The 15,190-nt window shown below is 41.1% G+C and overlaps 1 protein-coding gene across 1 annotated transcript in view; it reads right to left on the bottom strand.

The window, feature by feature from the left end:
• Positions 1-952: 952 nt before the first annotated feature.
• Positions 953-15,190, bottom strand: part of PRRC1 (proline rich coiled-coil 1) — a 54,942-nt gene continuing 40,704 nt past the window's right edge. The window contains exon 10 of the transcript XR_011471220.1: positions 953-1,195. The gene's annotated coding sequence lies outside the window, so the exon portion shown is untranslated. The remainder of the gene's footprint in view (positions 1,196-15,190) is intronic.

Raw genomic sequence — 15,190 nt, 5'->3', positions numbered from 1 at the left:
ATTTTACACAGAGTATGCACTGTGGAAAACTCCCCGAAATGTCTATAAATATCATTAATATTTAAATGCACAAATTTCTTCCATGTTTTAGCTGGCATCTTCTCTGGGGAAAGTTTTGTTCCTCTTTTTCCTTCAGCTTCCTTCCATCTTTCTTTTTTTTCCTCTCTTTTCCTATGTGCTTTGCTATTGTTTTTATACCCTTTTTTATGAAGGGAAGGGAAATGGAAAGATGCTAACATTTATTGAGTCCTACGTTGATGACAAGTGTTTTCCAGGAGTTGTTTAGCAATCATAGGGATCCCTTCCCTCGGCTTCATCTGAAAAATCCTGCCATGCTTCCAGTGAACTCATGCTTAACCGAGATGGGTTTTTTAAAGTAACAAGGGCAATGTATGAAGTGCCATGATTTGAGATGTCCAAGTCCTCTGGATGGCTTAATCTATCCAACCACATCTAAAAAGCTGCCCCACCTCTGTGACTTGCAGAGCATACATTTGTTTTTGATATAAAGTGCACACACACGCACAAGCATACACACATACACACAAATACATGCCCTTTCTTTTCATTCTGTAATTGGTATGCCCAGTTTTATTGGTTGGTTGCGCGCTCTGTTTCTCTCCTTACAGGACTTAATTAGCCTCTGGAATAAGATGCACCTAATTAAGCAGCCTAGACAAGCAGCCTCTCCATCCTCTGAATCCCATTCTCTGACCTTCCCTTGCCTCCTCCTGCCCTGACCCACTGTCCAACTCCGCTCCCCTGGCTGCAGGTCTCAACCCTCCATCTCACAGGGGCCAGGAGCGGAGGCAGGGAACCCGGTCTGAGGAAGGGAGGAAGGGCCCCGTAATTGCTCAGTGTTTTCCCAGAGGGATATTTATTTTTCTTTCAGATTAAACATCGAGGGAATGAGACAGTTGCTTCAATGAAAACAGGTTGGATTTATTTAAAGGATTATGTGAATCTTGGGAAATGAATAGTGTCCCTTTTCTGCGCCGGTTTTAACCTGGACGTGGCCCATGCTCCCTGCACACCTTCCCAGGCAGCCTGTGCCCTTGCAACCCACGGGATCCGACCCCGCTTCGCAGACGCGCTCTTCCTAAGGAGTTTGGCGTTCTTTCCCAGATTCCATTCGCTCTTCCCCAGGTTATTCCTTCCAGGCAATTCCTTCCTCTTGCTTCATCATACTTTCTCCCTAGAAAGAACGAGAAGTTTAACCTTCAAATACTCTTTGCCCAAATAAACTTTACGGTGCAAATGTTTCACTTTTTACCAAAATGGTAAAAAACGAGGAGGAGGAGGAGGAAGAGATGCATGTGGGGAAATTCATTCCTCCCGGGCGGGTGCATGCCCTCGCGCTCCACAGGTGCCCTCCCTTGACCTTCTATGGATAATAACTCGCACCTGCTGAGCTACTGGTTTACAAAAATCAAAGAAACGGACTATCTTATCCGCATCTGGTGGACGGAAACTGAGGCGCAGAAAGGTTAAGAGGAGTGCAGACCGTAACTGACTGAAAATCCATCTCTCCCCAACCGGACTCCCGCTTGTGCCCAGAGGGCTCGGGAAGGCTGCCCCCCAACCCCCAGCCCCTTAATGCAGCCGCCAGTGCGCATGCTCGGTGCTCGGAGAGCCAGGTGTCCAGGTGCAAGTCATCTCCCTGCGTATATAGAACCTGCTCTCGCCGCCTTTGCCTGGAGCAACTCATTTCAGGGATGGGGCGGCTGAGGCGGAGGTCCCGTCACTGAGGCGGTCTGTGCAAACTGTCCTCGATGGAGCAGGTGTCCTCTCTTTTCCAGGACATCGTAAGGTGAGGTGGGGAATCTCCAAGGAAGACACAGCACGAAACATGTCCTAAATGTGCCTAGAAGCACAGTCCTTGCTCTGCCTGACACTGGGAGATGCGCGTCTTGGCGACCTGGTTGTAGCAGTTTTTCCATGGTGTGCATATGAATTAGTTAGAAGGCTTTTTCTTTTTCTTTTTCCTAATTCTAGACAGAACAGCTCCTTTGGGGCGCGGTGCGGCAGAGAATGCCTGTAGAGTGACGACAGGCCTGAGAGGTTCCGGGGGAGGCGATGCACTTGGGTAAGTGATTTAACCTCTCCCAGCCTCGGGTTTCTAATCTGCAAAATGGGTCTGATAATCTGCCTGGCGGTGTTATAGGATCAGAGAGGAAGCTCGTGCTGGGTACAGCGGACGTGCGTGGTCAGTGGCGGCTGTTATGTATCATCCTGTTACCTCTTATGAGAAGTAGTCTCATCTTGGGCACGTTTTTAACAGCAGTGTAGCCTATTTCTTCCTGTTAAGCTAGAATAAATATTCTTCTTCCTATAAAACCTAGCCCAGTGGCAGACATTCAATGGCATCTCAATTTGTGACGTAAACTTATCCTCCCCGGGCCCTGCCCTCCCACTGGGAGCGCCCTCAACCCACCGGCCCCAGCACTGGAGAAAATGCACACATTCCAAGGGCAAGAAAACCTCACACTTTGTGAACCTTCTTTTCCCTTTTATTTGAGCTAATTGCTTTCTCCTGGGTTTGCTACGCTTATCCATCTAGTCTCACGCAGGCCCGCAGGCCGGTGAGGAGCTGGTGGTTGAATTTCCATTTTTAGAGTTTAGAGCACGCAGCACACTGTGATTGAAGATCCTTCCTGACATTACTCAGAAACTAATGCACAGCAACTAATGTGCTCGCTGAGCCCCCACTGCACTCCCAAGGCCTGAAGTCTGTGTCCTATCGCAGGTGCTAATTATAGCTGCCCTGATACTGGGGCAGGCAGCTCCCTGTAATTCTGCTCGGTACAGAGTACCTGTCAGCGCTCAACGGAATCAAATAGTTGTTCTTTCCTCCTTTTCCTTTCCTTCCCTAACCCCCTGTCCCAAAGCACAGGGCTGTGGGTTAGGGAAAACAATGAGCCCACTTTTGCTTGTATAAGTTCCAGCTGGGTCTTGGCACAGGGGGGTGAGCTCCCTGAGGCAGAGCTGGTGGAAACTGGACTGTTGACAGCTTCTTCGTGACACTTTGTTTCTGGGCCTTTCCATGCAGGGTCACACAAAAACAAATGCCGGAACAGATTTTCTTTCTAAACTTCCTATAGATGTTAACATCTGGGTTTTATAGACACCTACACCGTACAAGTGAAGTGGTGAATTTTTATCTGGCAGCTTTGCCATCCCGGGCAGACATTATGCCCATACCAACTTTTTTTTTACAGAATCTGAAATAAAACTATGTGCAAAATTCATCGAAGGTTTTACACATCACATAGCAAAGACAATGTAGTTACGTAATTTTTATTTTTAAAAAAACACACTAAACTGTTCTTTTTGGCTCCAAATTACTAGTTTTCGGAATTTAAAGAAATTCTGAAAACACTATACAAAGTTCCTAGGTTCCTTTTATTCGCGTGCAGAAATGGAGTTACTGTGAACTGAGTAGTGGGAAAGCTATCTTATTACAAGCCATTTCCGTGTGACCTTTGCTGTATTTGAAGACTGTTTATGAAGTTGACACCTAGGCATTTTATGTGCAGCTGGTGCCCTCTAGTGGTGGGGGAAGTCTCTAGCCATCTATTGTTCCATTTTAAAGCTAAAGAATTCCACTCTTTCTAGTTTATCCTATGCCGGATTTACAAGGAGGGAAGAGAACACAGAGAAGCTGGAAGGGAAGAAGGTGCCTTGGGGTTCCTTTGTAAATCATAAGGCAAGTCCCAGCAGACATCGTTGGGCTTATAAAATAAGGGTTTGAAACGTCTAGGAGGTTTCACGTTTCTCCCATAAATGAGGACACTTGTCTGCCAGGTATCTCTGGGAACCTCCCTTGTGTGGGAACAGAGTTTTTCTGGTCTGCCTCAGATAATTCAGATATGCTCCAAAAAATGGCAGGATTCCTCTTGGCCCAGAGAGACACTGGAATAATGAGGCAGAACACAACTGTTTCACAGTCTCTAGCCAGAATGGATAGAATAGGGCCCTCTTGTGAGCTGAAACTCCTTCAAGCCAGCAGGTCTCCACCTAAGACTCCTAGACACACACCCACTGTCCAAAGCCTTTCTTCTGATCAAAACGGCTCCTTGGCCTGCAGGACCATCTTTGCTGAGGTGGCATCATCACTTAGCTATGGGACATTTTCCATTCATCTCTCCCGGCAACTGCTGCCTTAACCCCCGCCTTGATCCTTTCCCATTGAGAATGTCTTTGTATCTTCCAAGTTGGGTTCTCTCTCCCCTGCTAATTCATCTTTCACGCTGTTACAAGCTGTTTTTCTAAAAAGCACTTTATGACCTGGTGATCTTAGGGAAAACGATAATAACATGAAGTGACCCCAGCCCACTTCTTCAGCCTCTCCTCCTGTTCCCCACACTCTCATCTTCCTGTCTCACCTGTGCTTTGCCCTCTGTGTGGAAGGTTGCAGAGCCCTGGCCATCCTTCCTCACCTGCGAGTGCTGTCTTTTCTAGGAAGCATTCCCAGCATCCTAATGGCTCCCACCCATGGTCCCACACCATCTGCTTCAGCAGCAATGCTGGTCAGAGGAGTCTTGCTATCATTTGCTTATGCATTGTCTCCACTTTGACCTCCACCAGAGCAAAACTCCAGGCTTATTCTTTTTTTTTAATTTAAATTATTTTCTGTATTAATGCTATACAGCACTATACACAAAAATACTATGCACAAAAATTTGCTAAAACTAGAGCAGTATAACTGAACATGTTTTAAAATTCATATTGAGATATTAACATACAACATTCGTTTCCAGTGTACAACAGAATTATTAGATAGTTGTATAGATTGCAAAATAATCCCCACAGTAAGTCTAGTTAACATTCATCACTATATGTAGTTGTTTTTTTTCTTGTGGTGAGAACTTTAAGATCTACCCTTTTAGCTTCTTTCACATATATGATACAGGATCATGGACTACAGTCACCATGCTGCACATTACATCTCCGTGACTTACTTATTTTATAACTGGAAGTTTGTACCTTTTGACCACCTTCGCTCATTTCACTCACCCCCGTTTCCTGCCTCGGGCAACCACCCATCTGTTCTCTGTATCTCTGAGCTCACTTTTTAAGGTTTGTTTCTTTTTTACGATTCCACATATAAGTGAGATCATATGTCATTTGTCTTTCTCTGACTTGTTTCACTAAGCATAATCGGGCTCATTCTTCTCAGGTGTCCCAAAGTTGCCTGGCATGCAGCAGTCAGTACACATACACAGAAAGGGTTTTGTACAATTTTGAAAGACAGCTTCATTTTATCTATCGCTCAGCAGTCAAAATAAAAAGAGCATGCATCTCAGCCTCTGGTGGGACATGGTTTGAGTCTTCCTGCCACCTCTCACAAGCCGGGTGCCCTTAGACAAGTAATTAACCTTTCTGAGCCCGTGTTTCACTGTGAGATGGGGATGATAGTACCTTCTATGCAAAATGATCACCGAGTTAGGGTGTGTATGTAATGTGCCTAGGAGAACTCAGCAGGGAGATTTTTCTATATCCATCGGACACGTAATGTACATATGGATGTGATTGAGAGGATTTGATCTTCCTGGAGCAGCAGTGGAAACTCAGAAAATCTAGTTAATGGTCTCTCTGATCTCATGCTGAATATATCTGTACTTTCCACCCTGACTCCATGTACATTTTCACTTGCATTTGGCACAGAATGATGATTTTTTTTTTAAACAAATGGAAGCTTATTCAAGGGGCAATTATTACTTCATGGAAATGTTCGTCTACCATTCCTTAGTTTCATACTAAGAAGCAGGGGGAGGTGTGTTTTTACTACTAGGCAATTTAATCATTTTTCCCCCTCTCACCTTCTGTATATCCCTGGGGCCAACTCAGCTGAAAAAATAATAAAATCATATACTCAGACCTCTACTTCATCATCTTGTCTCAGCAACTCCCGCTGGCAACACACATTTCACATTCCCAAAGTGGGGTGTTCTGAAAGAGACAGACTCCAGCTCCCCATAATTTACTGCCCTCCTCCCAGCATCAGATTCATAAACCATCGCCTGGGTGGCTGGCTGCCTCACTGTCTTCAGGCTGAGCACGGGGGGTTCAGGAAAGAGACGTTACTTGCCAAGGCCCTGCTGACAAGAATACTTGCCCACACCCTCTGAAAGCATTTAACATAGGCAAAGACGCAGGGGAAAAAGACCCAGCTTGCCAACAAACCATTACGCAAATCTAAAAACGGGGTATTAAGTTTTGCCCTGTAAGTGTTCTTTCCATGACAAGCTCTGTTAATTGGCGCTTCAGCTTTAAACCTACTTCAGTTTTTATGTTGCAGAAGAGACTTAAGAATCTAATTAGTTATGTGTGTTAGAAACGTTGGGAATTTTATTCCACCCGCTGTTTTCTTGTGAAATAAAGTAGTGATAAGGATTAAAGTTAGGGGAAGACTTTTAAGCTATTACATCAGGTCCTAATATATGACAGAGTGTTGGGATTTATCCTGGACATACCAGCTCTGCAAAGGCAGAAGGAAACTCATTTTTATACTCTTTGGGGAAAAGACTGGATGAAACAGCCCAGTAACAGGAAGATAAAAGAGAATAATAGGTCATCTAAGAAGTGACAGACATAGTCAGCTGCCTCTGCACTGGGTGCTGGGGTGGGTTAGTTCATATGAGCGCTGTAAGAACTGTCTCTCGCCCTGGCCAGTGTTTCTCAGTGGTTAGAATGTTGGTCCAGCACCAAAGTTTTGGGTTTGATTCCCGGTCAAGGGCACATACCTGGGTTGCAGGTTTGATCCCAGCCGGGTCAGGGCACATGGGAGGCAACCAATCTCTCCCTCTTCCCCTCTCCCCTTCTCCCCACTCTCCCCTTTTCCCCCTCTCGCCCTCTCCCCCTCTCCTTCTTTCCCTCCCTGTCTCTACCCCTCAACTCCCAACCCATCTCCCCCTTCCACTCTCTCTTCAAAATTCATGGAAAAAATATCCTTGGGTGAGGATTAACCAAAAAAAACAAAAAGAAAACTGTTTCTCAGTTTGTTACATAGCATTGTGGGTCTCATGGGCACAATTCTTGTTGGCTTTCAAAGCCATAAGTTTGGGGAGCTCTTCTCTCATCATGGGTCTTAAAAGTTGGGGTGCCAGAATGGGGTTCCAATTTTTCATTTCTCAGGAAGAAGCTTGAGGTTGTGAATTCTCTCCCAATTTTGGGTCACGGCACAGGGGAGGAGATTTAATGTGAGATTGTCTCAGCCTCTCCTACCAGCCTCAAGGTGGGGTTTTGTAGGGTTTTCATTTGCCCATTTATAGATGTCATTCAGCTAGCTTTTGCTTTGTCTCCCAGAGGAAATTGCTCCAATGTAGCTGTCCTTTGGTGTGTCTCTGAGAGGTCAGTTCAGGATCTATGTCAACATCTTTTTTTTTTTTTTTTTTTTAGTTTTATTTTATTGTTTAAAGCAGTGGTTCTCAACCTTCCTGATGCCGCAACCCTTTAATACAGTTCCTCATGTTGTGGTGACCCCCAACCATAAAATTACTTTCGTTGCTACTTCATAACTGTAATTTTGCTACTGTTATGAATCGTAATATAAATATCTGATATGCTATATGTGTTTTCTAATGGTCGTGACCCACAGGTTGAGTATTACATATAGTATTACATATGTCTCCCTTTTCCCCCATTGACCTCCCCCCAGCCACCCCCACCCCTTGGCACATGCCCTCACCTCCCCCTAGTGTCTGTGTCCATTGGTTATGCTTATATGCATGCATACAAGTCCTTTGGTTGATCTCTTACCCCCACCTCCCACTCCTCCCCTGCCTTCCCACTGAAGTTTGACAGTCTGAACTAGAACTTTTTTTTTCAATTATAGTTGACATATAATATTGTATTAGTTTCAGGTATACAACATACTGATTAGACATTGACATAACTCATGAAGTGATCACCCAGATAAGCCTAGCACCACTGGTTCCGTACATAGTTATTACAGTATTACTGGCTATATTCCCTCTGTGGTGTTTTACATCCCTATGACTGTTTTTATAACTGGAAATTTGTACTTCTTAATTCCTTCAACTTTTTTCCCAGCCCCCAATGCCCCTCCCATATGGAAGCCATCAGTTTGTTCTTTTTATCAATGAGTGTGTTTCTGTTTTGCTTGTTTTTTTTTTTTTTTATTTTTCAGGTTCCACGTATAAGTGAAATCATATGGTATTTATCTTTCTCTGTCTGACTTTTTTCATTTAGCATAATACACTCTAGGTTCATCTATGTTGTTGCAAATGTCAAGATTTCATTCTTTTATATGGCTAATATTTCATTGGATATATGTACCACTTCTTTATCCATTCATCTAGTGAGGGACACTTAGGTTGCTTCCATATATTGGCTATTGCAAATAATGCTGCAGTGACCATAGGGATGCATATATCTTGTGGAATTAGTGTTTTGGATTTCTGTGGATAAAAACTCAGAAGTGGAATTTCTAGATATATGGTAGTTATATTTTTAATTTTGGGGGAAACCATACTTACTGTTTTCAATAGTGGCTGCACCAATAGTGCACAAGGGTTCCCTTCACATCCTTGACAACACTTATTTGTTGTTGACTTATTGATGATTTTGACAGATGTGAGGTAATATCTCATTGTGGTTTTAATGTACATTTCCCTGTTGATTAGTGATGTTGAGCATCTTTTCATCTGCCTGTTGGTCACCTCTTTGGAAAATGTCTGTTCTCTGGCCATTTTTTAATCATATTATTTGGTTTTTTGGTGTTAAGTTGTATGAGTTTCTTTTTAAAAATCTTTTTGTATGAGTTTCTTATATATTTCTTATTTTAAACTCTTATCAAATGTATCACTGGTGAATATTTTCTCCCATTTAGTAAGTTGTTATTTCATTGGGTTGATAGTTTCTTTTGCTTTGCAGAAACTTTTTAGTTTGATGGAGTCCAATTTATAATTTTTCTTTTGCTTCCCTTGCTAGAGGAGACATCCAAAAAAAGTATTGCTAAGAGTGATATCAAAGTTTATTGCCTGTTTTGTTTTCTAGGATTTTTATAGTTTCAGGTATTACATTTAAATCTTTAATCCATTTTAAGTTTATTTTTCTATATAGTGTAAGAAAATGATCCAGTTTTATTCTTTTGCATGTCTGTCCAGTTTTTTTCAACACCATTTATTGAAGAGAATGTCTTTACCTCAATGTATATTCTTGCCTCCTCTGTCATAGATTAATTGACCATATAAGCATGGATTGCTTTTCTTTTTTTCTTTTTCTGGGCTCTCTTTCTATTCCATTGATCTATGTGTCTGTTTTTATGCCAGTACCTTGCTGTTTTGATTACTGTAACCTTATAGTATTGTTTGATATCGGATAGCATAATGCCTCCATCTTTATTGTTCTTTCTTAAGATGCCTTGGCTCTTCAGGGTCTTTGCGGTTTCATATACTTTTTTGGGTTATTCATTCCAGTCTTGTGAAAATGCCATTGATATTTTGATAGGGATTGCATTTCATCTGTAGATTGTTTTGAGTACTATGGGCATTTTAATGATGTCAATTCTTCTTATCCAAGAGCATGGTATATCCTTCCATTTATTTGTACCTTCTTCAATTACTTTTTTCAGTGCCTTATAGTTTTCTGAGTATAGGTCATTTACCTACTTGGTTACATTTAATCCTAGGTAATTTATTATTTTTTGATGCAATTTAAAATTGGATTTTAAAAATTTTCTCTTTCTGATAGTTCATTACTGGTGTATGAAAATGCAACCAATTTCTGAATATTAATTTTGTATCTTGCTTTGCTGAATTCATTTATTAGGTCTAATTTTTTGGTGGAATCTTTAAGGTTCTCTGTATATATCATGTCATCAGCAAATCATGACAGTTTTATTTCTTCCTTTCCAATTCATATGCCTTTTCTTTTCTTGTATGATTGATGTGGCTAGGATTTCCAATACTATGTTGATTAAGTGATGAAAGTGGACATCCTTGTCTTGTTCCTGACATTAAAGAAAAAGTTTTCAGCTTTTCACCATTGAATATGATGTTAGCTGTGTGTTTGTCATATATGGTCTTTATTATGTTGAGGTATGTTACCTCTACCCCCACTTTGCTGAGAATTTTTTTCATAAATGGATGCTAATGTTGTCATATGCTTTTTCTGCATCCATTTATATGAGTACATGATTTTTATCCTTCATCTTGTTTGTGTTGTGCCACATTCATTGATTTGTGGATATTAACCAACCTTGTATCCAGGGAATAAATCTCACTTGATCATGGTGTATGATCTTTTTAATGTATTACTTGATTCAGTTTGCTAATATTTTATTGAGGATTTTTGCATATTCATCAAGGACATCGGCCTGTAATTTTCTTTTTTATAGTGTCTTTGTCTGGTTTTGGTATCAGGGTAATTCTTGTAAAGTGAGTGGGAGCTTTCCTCTTACATTTTTTGGAATAGTTTGGGAAGGATAGATATTAATTAATTTTCTTTGAATATTTGGTAACATTCACCTGTGAAGCTGTCTTGTCCAGGGCTTGTTTATTGGGAGTTGTTGTGTTTTTTTATTAATGACTCAATTTCAGTTATCAGTCTGTTCAGATTTTTTGTTGTTTTATTCCTGATCCAGCCTTGTAAGATGATATGTTTCCAGAAATATATATTTCTTCCAGGTTGTCTAATTGGTTAGCATATAATTATTCACAGTATTTTCTTATAATCCTGTTTATTTCTGTGCTGTCTGTTGTCACTTCTCCTTTTACATTTCTGATTTTATTTTGGGGGGCCCTATCTTTTGTTTCTTGATTGGCTAAAGGTTTATCAGTTTTGTTTACCTTTTTAAAGAGCCAGCTCTTGATTGCATTTATCTTTTGTATTGTTTTTTTTAGACTCTATTTTATATATTTCCACTCTAACCTTTATTATTTTCTTCCTTCTACTCAGCTTGGACTTTTTTTTAGTTCATTTAGGTATAAGGTTGGACTGTTTGAGATTTTTCTTGTTACCTGGGGTAAGCTTACATTGCTACAGATTTTCCTCTTATTACTGTTTTGTCTGTGTCCTATAGATTGTAGATTATTCTATTTTCATTTGTTTCAAGGTATATTGATTTCTTCTTTGATCTCATTTTTAACCTACTAATTGTTTAGTAGCATATTATTTAGCTTCCATGTGTTTGTGTGTTTTTCAGTTTTCTTCTAAGCGTAAACATCATCTTCCTACTTTTGCTTTTTTACCCTTTTTACTAGCTTTGTTGTTGATTAATCCACTATTTTTACTAAGTGTTTGCCTTTATCACTTAGCATTTTTTCTTTCCTATATTTTCTTATTTATATTTTGGATCTTTTCTACTTAAAGAAGTCCCTTTGACATTTCTTGTAATACTGGTTTAGTGGTGATAAACTTCTTTAGCTTTTTCTTGTCTAGGAACTCTTTTATCTTTCCTTTGATTCTAAATGATAGTTTTGCTGAGCAGAGTAATCTTGGCTGTAGGTCTTTGCTTTTCATCACTTTGAATATTTCATGTCAATCTCTTCTGGCCTGCAAAGTTTCTGTTGAGAAATCAACTAACAGTCTTTTGGGAACTCCTTTGTACATAACTAACTGCTTTTCCCTTGTTACTTTTATTATTCTCTCCTTGTCTTTAACCTTTGGCAATTTAATTATGATGTGTCTGGGAGTGGGTCTCTTTGGGTTTTTCTTGTTTGGGACTGTCTGTGCTTCCTGAACTTGTATGCCTATTTCCTTTGCCAGATTAGGGAAGTTTTCAGTCATTGTTTCTTTAAATTGGTTTTCTATCCCTTGTTCTCTCTATTTTCCTTCTGGTACCCCTATAAAGTAATTGTTGGCATGCTTGACAGTATCCCAGATGTCCCTTAAACTATCCTCATTTTAAAAATCCTTCTGTCTTTTTACTGTTCCAATTGGGTGTTTTCCCTACCTTGTCTTCCAAATCACTATCTGCTGTTGATTCCTCTATAACAGCAGTTCTCAACCTGTGGGTCGCGACCCCTTTGGCGGTCGAATGACCCTTTCACAGAGGTCGCCTAAAACCATCCTGCATATCAGATATTTACATTACAATTCATAACAGTAGCAACATTACAGTTATGAAGTAGCAACGAAAATAATTTTATGGTTGGGTCACAACATGAGGAACTGTATTTAAAGGGCCAGAAGGTTGAAAACCACTGCTCTATAATGTAGTCTTCATATCAGTTATTGCATTCTTCATTTCTGACTGGTTCATTTTATGGTTTCTTTCTTTTTTGCAGTTCCTACTGAGTTCATTTATTCTTCCCCTAAGTTCATTGAGCATCCTTGTAAACAGTGTTTTGAACACTCCATCTGGTAGATTGCTTGTCTCCATTTAGTTTAGTACTTCTCCTGGAGTTTTGTTCTGTTCTTTCATTTGAGAAATGTTTCATTGTCTCTTCATTATGGCTGCTTGTATTTGTTTCTATGTACAGGGTGTCCCCCAAAAATGTATGTACAATTTGAATAATTACTTATTCCAATGGATTAAACCTGAAAAGAAACATTGCAATTAATAATTATTCAAAGCATGTATACATTTTTGGGGACACCCTATATTAGGTAGATCTGCTATATCTCCAAGTCTTGGCAGAGTGCTCTTATGTAGCAGGTATCCGTGGGGCCAGTAGCAGTGTCCCTGTTCACCTGATCCAAGTGCTCCAGGGGTGTCCCTCGTGGGGGTTGTGTGTGCCCTCCTGTTGTAGTTAAACTTTGATTTCAGGTGGCACATAAGTGGGTGAGGTTAACCCTCAGGATAATTGGCTGTCAGGGCTGGTTATGACTGTAGCTGACATGCTGTTATGCAGGGGCTAACCCATGGGATGGGAGGAGTCACTTCAACAAGGTTCTGGCGCCAGCCAAGTCCACCCTTTGGATGTTTTGTTTGGGGAACTGCGTGGGCGGTGCTCTGGTGTGACCTGAAGCAGGTGTTAGCATGGAGCCTCTGAGGAGGGGCTCTACTGCAGGCCAAGGTCAGCCAACACTTGTGTCTGGCTTTGGGCCATCTCCTTGGAGCTACAACGTGATCTATGGTTGGTTGCCACTCGTGCTGGGATTAGAGGTACTTGGGAGAGGCTACACTGTGAACCAAGACCAGCTGCCAGTAGTGCCAGGCTGGGGCCCCTTTAGTGGGCAGCATGACGCGAGCTGAGTCCAGCCATTACTTGTGCTGGACTTGTGGCCACTTAGTTGAAGCTACATTCCAAGCCAACACTGGCTGAAGCTTATGCCGAGTTTGGGGCCACCTGATGGGAGTTACAATGCAAGCTGAGACCGGTAGCCTCTCGTGCCAGGCTTGGGGCCACTTAGCAAGAGGTACAGGGCATGCTGAGGCCAGGTCAGGCCAGTTTAGGGTTTGTGCATTTTTGAGAGATTTTAGGAAAGTCCTCAGCATGGGCCAAGGCGAGCCACAGGTATAGAAAAGCCGCTGGAAGTGGCTGAGCCTGGACACATGAGCTGGGTCAGGTGGCAGCTCAGGGAATCATGAGGGGTGGAGGGCAAACAGTGTTAGCCAGGTTAATGCCCATACCTGCCAGCTGGTTTGGGGAATAAAGGGACAATAAAGGAAAAGTGGTGCCTGCCAGTGCTTTTGACCTTAGAGAGAGTTGCACTGACCCTCGCCCCTCCAGCCCTTGCCCTGAATATAGTCAATTCAATCCCTCCCTGTATCTCCCTGGTGCTTTTCAAGTGGCTGCCTCAATACTGGACCCAGAGCAAGTGATGTTGTGCATGTCCCTGTGTGTGTAGTCCCTCAGGAGGAATGCTTGGGACTTCAGCATCCCTCTGTCTCAGACACAACTCCCACTGGTTTTCACAGCTAGAAGTTATGTGGACTCCCCCTCTCTCCTTGGGCGGGGGGGGGGGGGGGGGGACCTCCACAGCTGTCCCTCCCAATTCTTACTCACCACACTGGGTTGGGACCTGTCCATTCCATGTTTCTGCCCCTCCTACCAGTTTCATCGTGGTTTCTCCTTTAAATCCTTAGTTATAGGAATTCTGTTCAGCTAGCCTTCAGGTGATTCTTAATAATGATTGTTCTATAATTTAGCTGTAATTCTGATGTGGTTGTGGGAGGAGGCAAGCAGAGCATTTACTTGACCATCTTCACCAGAAGTCTGGAACCCCATTTTTAAAAATTAAGGTACAGTTGTCTTGTTTTATTAATGTATTAAGAATGAAACATGTTTTTAAATTATATTAATGTTGTAGTTCGGGTTGTTACTGATTTTGTTAGATTTTAAAATTACATAGGTTTTGAACAATCAGTTCTAACCCTATCTTTTTCTATAACTCCTGTTATTTCCAGCACATAATTATATAGAAATCAAAGGTCTTCAGGACTATGTATATATATGGTGAATTGTAATAGGAATGCCTGTGTAATCAAAACCATCCTTGAAAAATCCCTTCAGAAGGACCCATAGAGGCGACTGACCTGTCGTCTAGTAAGTCCAAAACAATTCCAGCATTAGGACAGATAATCTTAAGTAGGTGGCTAGTTTAATGGGTTACACTTTATGAAAAATTCTCATTTTTAAACATCAGAATCGGAATCGGTGTGGATAGTTATTTAAAATTAATAGGCTCATAGGAATATGTATCACTTCATGTATTTCTCATGACAGCCTTAAGCCTTTGGTATCACAACTTTTATTTTACTGATGAAGTAAGTGAGGCTCAAATATATCGGAAAAAATGCTTAAAATTACTCTGCTATCAACTGGTGAGCACAAGTTTCAAATTCAGAGTTTCTAACCTAGAGCTCTTCCATTCTTTAATAGCTCATTTCAGCTGTTTAATTCTCAGTAGTTCAATATTCAACTTTCAGTAGCTTCCTTTTAGAAGTTTAATAGCTGTCTTGGCCAGTATTGTCTTTATATTAATTTAAACTTCTTCCTACATCATTAAATAAGTGATTTACTATCCTTTTAAAGTCAGGCTTACATTTGATATTTTTAAGTATTTTCAATGAGAAGAAATAAAATATCCATTAAACAATCATGCTGTCTGATACAGAAAGAATTCGGCATATGGGGCTAGACTTGAGTTCTTTTATTTAAAAAAATGCTTAATTTTAAATTTTTAAGTTTGAGTGTTTATAATTGTACCAGGCACTGAGTACATATAGCAACTATGGTGCTAGTGCTCAAAGGGATTATGTTCTAGTGGTATAACA

Source organism: Myotis yumanensis, unplaced genomic scaffold, assembly GCF_028538775.1.
Source record: "Myotis yumanensis isolate MYYU_CA2020_CCGP unplaced genomic scaffold, mMyoYum1.0.hap1 SCAF_4, whole genome shotgun sequence".
Classification (NCBI taxonomy): domain Eukaryota; kingdom Metazoa; phylum Chordata; class Mammalia; order Chiroptera; family Vespertilionidae; genus Myotis; species Myotis yumanensis.
This window is presented reverse-complemented; position numbering and strand designations above follow the sequence as displayed.